This window comes from Rhinolophus ferrumequinum, chromosome 7 (assembly GCF_004115265.2).
Source record: "Rhinolophus ferrumequinum isolate MPI-CBG mRhiFer1 chromosome 7, mRhiFer1_v1.p, whole genome shotgun sequence".
Lineage (NCBI taxonomy): Eukaryota > Metazoa > Chordata > Mammalia > Chiroptera > Rhinolophidae > Rhinolophus > Rhinolophus ferrumequinum.
In genome coordinates this window covers 82,374,981-82,386,152 of record NC_046290.1, presented here as the reverse complement: position 1 = coordinate 82,386,152, position 11,172 = coordinate 82,374,981, and the positions used below count along the sequence as shown (strand labels likewise).

The window sequence follows — 11,172 nt, the reverse complement described above, 5'->3', positions numbered from 1 at the left end:
GTGAGGTTTGATCACCAAAAAATAAGCACAACGAAAAACAAACAATAAAGAACAATGGGCACTAGAATGCAAATTACCAGATGTTTTAAAAAGATGAGGGTGACAGTTTTCAACTGTTTTGAACACCACATTACAAAATAACTATTTTCAAAAAGAATGAAAAATAGGATTGAGGGAAAAAAAAAAAGAATATCTAAACCATTGAAGACTTCTGTCCCCCTATTTATTCCTGATAAACTTTAATTACATCTTCTTCCTCCATTCCCAATTCTTTTGGAGTGTAGTTATCAGCGGTTTATCTGACCTTCAAAGAGAAGCCTGAGTGAATTCTGTCTTTGACAGTATGACACTTGGTTTTTGTGGTGATGTGTGGTCATTTTCACTTCGATGTCAATCTTACAGCTATCCTGTTCAATGATTTTGAGTTTAATGTATTCTCCTTCCTTCATATCCCCCAAATCCTCAGTTGGAGATTTTGCCTCCTGGTCAGATATAGTGACGGTGGCTTCACCAGGGATCTCTGCAGAACAGCGGCTTCAGGTTCGCAGAACCTCTCTCCGGTTTATAAATCTCTTTCCCCACAGCACAACACCGTGTGCAAAATGTCTTATTGTACTCTGTTCACCCTTCTTCTTATGATGATGTGAAATGATAAAATGTCTATGTGATGAGGCTACTCAGAAAGGCATGCAATTTAAATATGAATTTTTAATTTCTGGAATTTTCCATTTAATATTTTTCGATCTTGATTTACTGTAGGTAACTAAAACCACAGAAAACAAAACTGCAGATAAGGGGGACTATTGTAATTTACTTATTATATATTAACTGCTGATCCCTCACCAATGTCATTTAAGGATGATTACTGATGAAAGAGATTCCGTAAGATGCCAGCCTCAAATACTGTTTTCCTAGAGATAAGGCACAGAGTATATTTTACCCTAAGGTCTCCTTATTCTCATGAAACAATTATAATTGGAGCCATAATTAGTAAAATTTGTCATTGTTCTCAATTAAATTAGACATTAGCTAGACACCAGAAATTATAATATACACAAATTATTTGCCAGAGTAAATTATTCATATAACTTGCTTGATACTTAATAAATAATCAAATGTGCCAAAAAAGGCAAATAAACAAAATCCTCTATGGAACTCCCTAATAATAACAGAGTTCCATGCCTACCGAAGCTGCTCGCTAGCTTTCTTCCTGATGGCGTTTTCTCTGTTAGTCCTGAACTTTACTTTGATTCTGCCTTGCTCCATAAGACAAAGTCAGGGAAAGTTCAGAGAGGCTCTAATGAGTATCTGAGATATCCGATCATGGCCGCACCCCTGCTGATCCTCAGCATCTCTTTTAATTCATCTCCATTTATTTCCTAGCACTGTCTTATGGTCACGATGGCCATAATTCCAAGAACCCCTCTCTTTTTTTCTTGTAGTAAATGACAGTGTTTCCTGTTTTTTTGTAAAAGAGGATGAGGTCTTTCAATATGATATTTCCCATCATTCTCAGTTTTCATTTCACCAATACTAAATTTTTTTAGCAATACTAACTTGTTTCAACGTAGATAGAAAAATTCAGTTTCTTCTTTCTAAGATTAATTATTTTATCTTGGCTCTTTTTCACAACCAGTACTCTTAAAATTTATCAAATGCTCTTGCTTCATTGTTCTACCTTTTCCTTTTAACTTTTATTTTTCCTATCCACTGGCTCCTGTATTTTTGTCCATAAATGTACCATTGTTTTCACTTTTCTACAAAGGGATATTTCTTAATTCCACTTGTGCATTTGTGTATGTCTGCTTGTCTCTGCATTTGTCTCTCATGCACAATATATACACATTCAAAGGAACATTTACACCAATGATATGCAAATACACAACAAGGAGTGAATGGCTCAAGAGCTAGGGAAAGGTTTTTTTTTAAGACTGAGGTTCTAGCGAAGACCTAAATAATCAATGAGTTTTTTCTCGATCAATGTTTCTCAAACTTTTTAATCTCAGGACCCCTTTATGCTTGTGAAAGTAAGTGAGGACTCTAAATAACTTTTGTTTATGTGAGTTATATGTATTGCTATTTTTGTATTATAATTTGAAATAGAAATTTATAAAATATTTTAAATTCTTTTACAAATAACATACACTCATTGCATATTAACATGAATATATTTTCACAGAAAATATTTTTAAAAATCATTTAAAAAATCATTAAACAAAAATCAGAGTATCCATTGTTGTACAATTTTGCAAATCCCTTTAATGTATGACTTAGAATGTAACTGCCTTCTTATATCTGCACTGCATGAAATCTCTTGGAAAATGTTGTTTCTATTGAAATATGTAAGGAAATTCTGCCTCATATAGATAAATAACTGAACAAGTGATGATGATTTTAATAGCCTTTTCAGATAATTGAGAATATTGTTCTTGAACATTACACTAAAAATTCGACAGGTGGCAATCTCTTCCAGGTTAGTTTAATATGCAATCTGAAACCATATCATCAGTGAACTACTCTCACCCTGTTTCATTAATATCCACGGGCCTGTCTTGCACTTTGATATTTTACTCCTGAACCATTGTGCACTGATCATTTGGGAACTATGCATTCATACAATTACGCAGATCTTCCAAATTTTGACACCTTTCTTCATTATACAAAAACAAAAACAAAAAAACAAACCTGTACTAATGCCACTACTAATATCAACAAAAAAGTCTTTAAGCATGGAAAGATAGTCAAGCTCATAGTGGCAAATAAAAGTTTTCCAAAATATCCAATTTTATGTCAAGACTCAAATTTTATCATTGGTAACATATACATACTATCAATTATTTTCCTTGAAGTGATAAACTCACTTTGTTCATTTTCCAAAAAATGTCTGCTAAACACACAATAAATTCTGAATAATCGTAATTTTCAGTTATTCTTCCAAGTAAAATGGTGTTCATTAAAAAATGTGGATAGTTCAGCTTATAACTCAAATGATTGCACAAAGTTTTTGGGACAACCATTGTATTTCAATGTCCACCATAAGTGTTTTAGGTTTACTTCCTTTTCTGCCACACAAAATATTTAAAAATTGAGTAAGCAAGAAGAATGATTTAATAATTTTATTGCTTCATTAAAGATATTCTTAAATAAAATTATCTTTTTTTTTTTTTAATTGCAAATGCCTAGCAGTGAAAAATACAATGATTACTGACTGTGTTTCCCAAAAATAAGACCCAGCCAGACCATCAGCTCTAATGCATCTTCTGGAGCAAAAATTAATATAAGACATGGTCTTATTTTACTATAAGACCGGGTATAATATGATATGATATGATATAATATAATATAATATAATATAATATAATATAATATAATACCAGGTATAATATAATACCAGGTATAATATGATATATGATATAATGTAATATAATACTGGGTCTTATATTAATTTTTGCTCCAAAAGACACATTAGAGCTGATGGTCTGGCTAGGTCTTATTTTTGGGGAAACACAGTATATAGTTTTGTGCCAATGCCTTAATTGGTACTATGTTTAGCCTACCATTATTTTTGTGAAATTAATGCAAATGTTAATACAGTAAAAAAAGACAAGGGATGTCATAATATGTTTTGAAAATATATTGATATCCTTGATCTGCTGAAAGAGTCCTGAGAACCCCCAGGGTTCCATGAACCAAACTTTAGGAATTATTGCTATAAATGTAGAAGCTTAAAAACCTTTCTGGCAGGAGAAATAGCATGGAGGAGTTGTGATTAAACAATACAGTGAATGTTTAAACAACAACAAAAAAAATTATTACAGTAAAAGACACATTGCCATTAATCCCCTTCAAGATACTCTCCCTCACGCTCAACACACTTATCCCATTGTTCTTGCCACTTTCTGAAGCAGTTTTGGAAATCCTCTTTCATGAGTGTCTTTAGCTGCAGCTGTCGTGGCTGCCTCCATGTCCTGAATCGATTCAAAATATTTACCTTTCATGGTCATTTTGACTTTGGGAAAGAGCCAGAAGTCACATGGTGCCAGATCCAGTGAATAAGGTGGATGAGGACACACCGTAATGTTTTTATTTGACAGAAATTGCCATACCAAAGCAATGCGTGACACAAAGCCTTTCCATTGTGACCACCAAATATAGTGAAGGCTGCTGCTGAGTGCTAGCTACCAGAAAGGCAGGGTTCTTCAATATGGGAAGTAGTGTGTCAAACCTTAGTAAGAGTGTGTGACAAGTTTTAAACTTCTTTTCTACAGTCATTCGAGTGTGAGAAGTTGTGATTTAAAGTGTGCTGTAAATCATCCTCCATCATGACAACTCTCCGTGTCACACATCGCTTCTGGTATGGAAATTTCTATCAAATAAAAACATTCTGGTGTGTCCCTAGCCATCTTACTCACCGAATCTGGCATCGTGAGACTTCTGGCTCTTCTCCAAAGTCAAAATGATTCAGGACATCGAAGCAGCCACAACAGCTCAACTAAAGACCCTCATGAAAGAGGACTTCCAAAACTGCTTCAAAAAGTGGCAAGAATGAAGGGATAAGTGTGTTTGAAGTGAGGGGGAATATTTTGAGGGTGATTATGGCAATGTGTCACCCTCAAATGTTTTTTATTTAAACATTCACCATATTGTTTGATCACACCTCGTATAAAGACTACAACAACACATATTTATCAACAACACCTGGTTAACAAGAGTGTATAATTATCCACAGCATATTTACTCTCTTCTTCCTAAACATGACTTACTCTTTTAGTCTCCACACATTTACACCCGTAGTGGAGTAGGGTAGATAGTAAGACACCTGAAAAGAAGTGGAAGAAACTGTGAGGTTCATTTACTACCTCATCCTTACTGGTTTCAGTCCACTGTTCTTACAAATCGGTGGAACTGCAACACCTAATATGATACCCATTAACTTAATGTGGCTATTTAAATTAAACTTAATTAAATTTAAATATCATTAAAAATTCAGTTCCTCATATTCAGTTCCTCAAACTAATTATATTTTAAGTGCTCAGTATGAAATATGGCTAGTGGCTATTATATGGATTAGTGCAGATATAGATCATTTTCATCATTGCAGAAAGTTCTATCAGACAGGGATGGGGTGGAATATCATTTTCTTTTGATCCTCATCATAATTTATTGCATTTCCCTTACCCTAGTTACCATCATTGGAGGAATTTTTTATCACCTCCTTTATTCATTGTTCTTTGCACTGTTTCTATCTGTCCTTTTGTTAAATATAAACCCCCATGAGAACATACCCAATACAGTAGACTCACAATTCCTTGATGTCCTATGCTTCCTATGTCCTTCACCTCTAGGCCACTCTTTAAACAATTCAGAGCTGCTCCATCTCTGATACCTTAAACTTCACTGTAAAATTCTCAGACCACATGTGCCTATTCTTTAGCTCCCTCTTTCTTCTTTCCATCTTACCTACTATTTGAACTCATCAAGAGCAGAGTGCAGCCATGGACCTATTATCAAGTAACAGTTCTATATCAACACATAAAGACTATTCTGGCCTGGACTCTTAAATATTATCACTTAAATGAAAGCTCTGGAATGTATCTAGGAGGACACTTACTAATAGTATTATCCAAATCAGTGTCATTGCCTTTTAGAGGCCCTGTTTTGTTTCATTCTGTCTGTGTCATGTCTTAATTTCTATTTTCACCCTTAAGAGGCTGAACACACATCATGAGTTTTGAAACATAATCTTGGGGGTTACCAAGACTGTTGATCCTCTGCTTCTCCATCCTCTTGAATTTCTATCATTTATCTTCTACTAATGGCCTGTACCAGAATCCAAGGAATTGCCCTAAACTCCTTCCAATCTTCTCTTACCAACATCCAGTTGGTCACTAACTCTGCCCTCTCTGCCGTCTAAATGTCTTTTATATCAACTCCTTCCTTTTTAAACCTCCCCAAATAAATCTCCTGGTGGCACTGGGAAAAGGGATTGTTTGATTAGAACTCGATGTTGTTCCTCAAAGAGGTGAGACTCTAAAAGGTTAATTTGGGTTTTTAATGAATAAACTTCCAAGAGACTTCTAGAAATGGGAATTTCAGGTCAGTCGTGGTCAGCATTCTGAGGCAACAGGATCAATATTTTTTTCAAAAAATTAGAGGCAAATTTGGAACCCATAGCCCTGAACTTCTTGAAGCAGGGCAAAGAGAAGAAAATAACCTATTTTAGGCAGTGGAAAGAGCATTTTTCAGGGAACTATTGCAATGAAAGGTGAATGCATAGTGGTAGCCAGCTGTGAATGATGGCAATGACTTTTTGGAATACAGCAGCTGTCATAGAGGGAGCAGCAGCTTTGCAATGAGACCCCCTAGTTTTGTCTGTAACACAAACTTTTGCCAACTTTCTCTGCATGAGTTTCGAGCCCAGAACTTCCTGATGAAGGCAAAGGGAAAACAGTGCATGCAATAGCATCCCTTCCCCATTGCCCAAGCCCATGCAGGGGAATTAGTGGTTAAAATAGCAGAGTGTGGACTTTCCAGCAGCATCTGGCTCTCTGAAATGTACTGGAGTGATCAGGAGTAAGACAAGGCTGTAGAAGACATACAAGGAATCATCCTTGCCGCTTCCGTTCTCTACCTTTCTTGTTGAGACAGAAGGAAGAAGGTGATACAGTTAAGGCATTCGAGCTGCTATAGTACTAATTTCATCCTAACACAGTTCCTCTGCTAGTGACCTGGGGAGGTCAGATTTACATAGTTATGTCTGTAGTTGTTTTATTCTTGAAGATAGGACATATGTCTTAATAATAACTGCATACCCTCTGCTAATGTTGGGTACTTAGTAGACTTTTAGTGTTTGTGATTTAGAGTGAATAGTCAAGGGAATATTCTATCTTCTGAGAGAATACTAATGCATAAAAACCAATTTAGTAATTACTTCTCTTAAGAAATTTATATTACATTTTATATTTCCCTCTCTTTCTTTTTAAAGTTATCATCAGGATAATAAATTCTGACATTTACAATATCTTTAATCCCGGTAGTATTTTATAGGATTTATAGGACCTTTCGTTTAATCTCTCTCCCTCACTCACTCTGACTTCCCATTCATATATATAGCACATCTTTATGTCACAGAACAGAATTAGAAGTGACCAAAGGAGTCTATCAGCCTGTGCCTACCACTTTTAGTCAGGCTTGTCCTTATGAGAATAGAAGCAATGTCTAAAGCTTATTACATTTAAACATTGCTGTGGAAGCTTAGCTTCTGGCAAACAGAAATATATATATTCATATTTTGTACACGGTTCAAAAGTGGGAATCGGGGGTTTACAAAGGATTTTTGCTCTACTTCTGAAGACAAAAGGCATTTAGATGCCAAAATTTGCAAAATTTAGACTCTCTTGACATTTTAATGAAGAAAGTGAAATATTTGGAATCTGCATATCCCTGGTAGCCCCCATCACTTTCTAGTCACTTTCCCTGTTTTATATTTATTTATCACAGCACTTCCAGACATGATTTTTTTTTTTTTAAATTCATCTGTTTGTTGTTTATCTGCTCCATTAGAATGTAAGTTCTATGAAGGCATATCCTTTGATTTGCTCAAAATTCCCACCATCTGGAATAGTACACATAGCTTGTGCTCAAGAAATATTTGAATGAATGAATAAATATACAACACATGGCCACTTTTGATTTAAAAAAAGAATAGTGCCTCTTTATAAAAATGTGTTCCATATGAGAAATATAATGTTAAATAAATACTTGATATGCATACTTTATTTAATACTAAAAAAAAACTTGAAAAATAGGTGTGTGTGTGTGTGTGTGTGTGGGTGTTTTAATGTTAAAGGAAATGTAACTGAATCTAAGAGAAGTTGAGTCACTAGTATAAAATAAAAACTGGTTAGAGAGTCACTTCTGGTATAACAGCCTAAGGACCTACCTGCTCCCCAGTGAAACTGGTGAAAATTAGTTTTAAAAAACAACCATTTAAATCTTTAGAGATGGTTCTAATAAATTACACCAAAAGAAGAAACATTTCTCTGTGTGTGTGTGTGTGTGTGTGTGTGTGTGTATGTGTGTAAAGTGATCCAGTTTTTAAAATTTTTATTAAATTTATTAGTAAATAAATATTGGTTAGTAAAATTATGTAGGTTTCAAGTGTATTTCTATAATACATCATCTATACTGGGGGTGCCAAAAACATGTATACACATGACTTGTATTCATCTTTTGTTATTGGTACAGTTTTTTCCTTTCTTAAAATATGTATACATTTTTTTTGGCACCCTCTGTATATTGGATTGTGTGTTCACCACCCAGAGTCAGTTTTCCTTCCATTTTTTAAAGAAAATATATAAAACATAATATACTAAATATAAGTATGGAGAATGAGGTATTTGAACTAAGACCTATCCTGCTCAGGGAGGAGAGAGGGGAAACTCCTCTCAAGGTGGGCTCAACCAAGAACAGGCTCCTCTTCTTGCAAGCTCCCAAATGACTGTGTTCTCAGCCATTAGCATTTACCATCCTGCCCCAGCCACAGGTTTCTGAGGCTAACTTCCAGGCAAGTGTGGCTAACAGATAGGTGCTCCCTTCTGCTCAGTCCCACTGAAGGCTCTACATTCATTACAGTTGAAAGCTCTGTTTTGTTCTCTTGCTAAAGCTACTTTTTTTTTTTTTTTTTTTTTTAGATGTTAGTTCTTTTGGGTTGAGTCTGAATTTCTTAACCTCTCTTTCTTATTTTCAGTCTTTCGGTATATAAATTCTACTTTCTGGGAGACTATTTCATTTTCTAATTCTTTGATTGATATTTTTCTCTGTATTTTAAATTTCTAGAATTGCCTTCTTGCTTGTTGATTTTAATATTTTCCTAGGATCTTGTTCTAGTTTTGTCAATAAATTTCATTTCTCTGTGATGATATGTAGAGTGTGTTTATATTTTTCACTTTTTTGATATTTTTTTTCTGTATATAGCATTGTCTCCATATCCTCCACATTCCTTTTATTTGTTTGTTTGTTTATGTGTTTGGCTTCTAATATCTATCTTGGTCTCTGTCTTTTACATAGGAAACTTCCTTTAAATAGCTGGTAACTTATCTGTCTACTCATATTTATGACTGAAGCAGTGAAAACTGACTCATTATTCTGAGCACATATGCAGATTGCTGTCCTGTGTCTTTTCATTCGAAGTGTAGCTCATGGACCAGCAGAAATAAAGAAGTATTAAAAATAGAAAATCTCAGGCCACACTCCGGAACTAACATTTAGTAAGATGTCAGGTGATTCACATGCACATTCAAGTTTGTGAGGCACTGGTTTAGTTGACATCACTATAGTGATCATAAAATAAGTAAGGTTTTTCATTATACTCATCCTGTTTATGAATATCGGAAGGAATCCCCACCCCCTTGCCCTTTAAGTTTCTCTAGAAAATAACTCTTCCATCTTGAGGAGAGGGGCAGTGCATGCTAACTTCTGGATTTCTGGGGATAAGGATACTAATGAACTCTAAAGGTCTACAGAACTTTGTTCTTGACCAATTCCTTTGCTTGTAGCTCCATGTAATCCCAGCATTTTGAAAGGTTTGGTACCTCTAGGTGTTGAGGTTTTGTGAGCTCTTCAGGGCACGGTGCCTTACTTTTCTTTGGCATGTCTCTCTGAAGGCACTTTGGTTTTAACTTCCTCTGGTTTGTTAAGTCAATTATGATTCTTCTTTCTATTATGTTAACTCTGCTTCAGTTCTTTTTCTTTTCATGTCATAAAGCCATTACAAACATTCACTATCACTTAGCTGAGTATTTGAAGAGAGAGCACATAAACACCAATGGCCCATCAGGGAGACAATTTTGAAGTAGTTGGAGAAGTGGGGTTGTTGGCAGTAGAAAGACTCTGAATAAGAGAGAAGGCTGCCTGGGGTTCCAGAGAGCATGGCTGTTTGGGATATGCAAGAATAGAAAGAGCACTGAAAAAGATGCTGCTAAAAATAAACCATGGGCTTTGCCATTTTGACTTGGTTTGGTTCTAATGACCGGTGTCAGTTCTTATGTTAAGCAGAATGCTTGTCAGATTAATACGAGGAGATTTGGGTCAATGCAGGTCACCTTGCTCCATTGCCTCTAACCACTTAAAGCGGAAGACCTCCTCAGTGTCACCAGGTATCCTAAAATGATCCTTGGCCTTGTATATTCTAAGGAGGTGGCCGGATCGTTCTTGAACCACAAAACCTGAAGCAGCTATGTTAGACCCATAGTTATTCAAGGGAACAGGTAGTGCCAGAAGGTTCCAAGAAGGAAAAGTATTATATTAGGTTGGTGCACAAGTAAATGTGGTTTTTGCGTTTATCTTTAACCTTTTAAACTGCAATTACTTTTGCACCGACCTAATAGTATCCTTAGATGAGCAGAATGACAAGTGGGGCCAGTGGAATTCAGAACAGCAAATCCCTATCTGTGTTCCATGCAACATTATCCAGTAGATGCTCCTTGAAAAAGAGTTCTGAATAAATTCCATCGAAGGCCTTAAGCACTGAAAAAAAATCAAGTTTATACCCATAATGCAAACCACAATAAGCACATTAATGTGGAAAAAATGTAGCAAGTCCAACAAAATTCTGATTTTCTCTGCTGTTAACTTCCTTGATGCTTTAAATATATATTAAATATCAATACAACTTTTTTCTTCCCAAATGTGCTGGTGTCCCAAACATGTATTTTATCTGCCTAATAGTTAATGCTTATTCTGGCACTGGTTCTATAGTTAAATAATTTTTGGAAGTGATGCACGTTTCTCTGGAAATCCATAATGCATGTGAGTATATTAAAAAAGGCTGACAGTTCACTGGAGAGAAAAATGTGCAACTTTAACACAGTTTCAAAATCTTATCTGACCATACAACCCATTTTTGACAGAACACCTATTAGTAGTCTATTGAGCAAGTGGTCTGCAGGAGAAATTTGGAGACTGCTTCTTAAAAGACTAAAGTTGGACAAGGCAGGCCTCTTGCCCACAAAATTCCCTTCATGTCCAACATTCTGCACAAATAGACTTGATGGCACCAAAGATTAATCTTTCAAGGCATCTGTTCTTTTAATATGGAACATAAATCCCAAGCATCTAAATATATTTCGTGCTTTCTCCAGATAAAATATTTTCTGTACCTAACGGTAGTGT

General features: G+C 35.3%; 1 pseudogene; it reads right to left on the bottom strand.

Annotated features, from left to right (window-relative positions):
- Nucleotides 1-223: 223 nt before the first annotated feature.
- Nucleotides 224-1,266, bottom strand: LOC117024631 (small ubiquitin-related modifier 1-like; annotated as a pseudogene).
- Nucleotides 1,267-11,172: the final 9,906 nt, after the last annotated feature.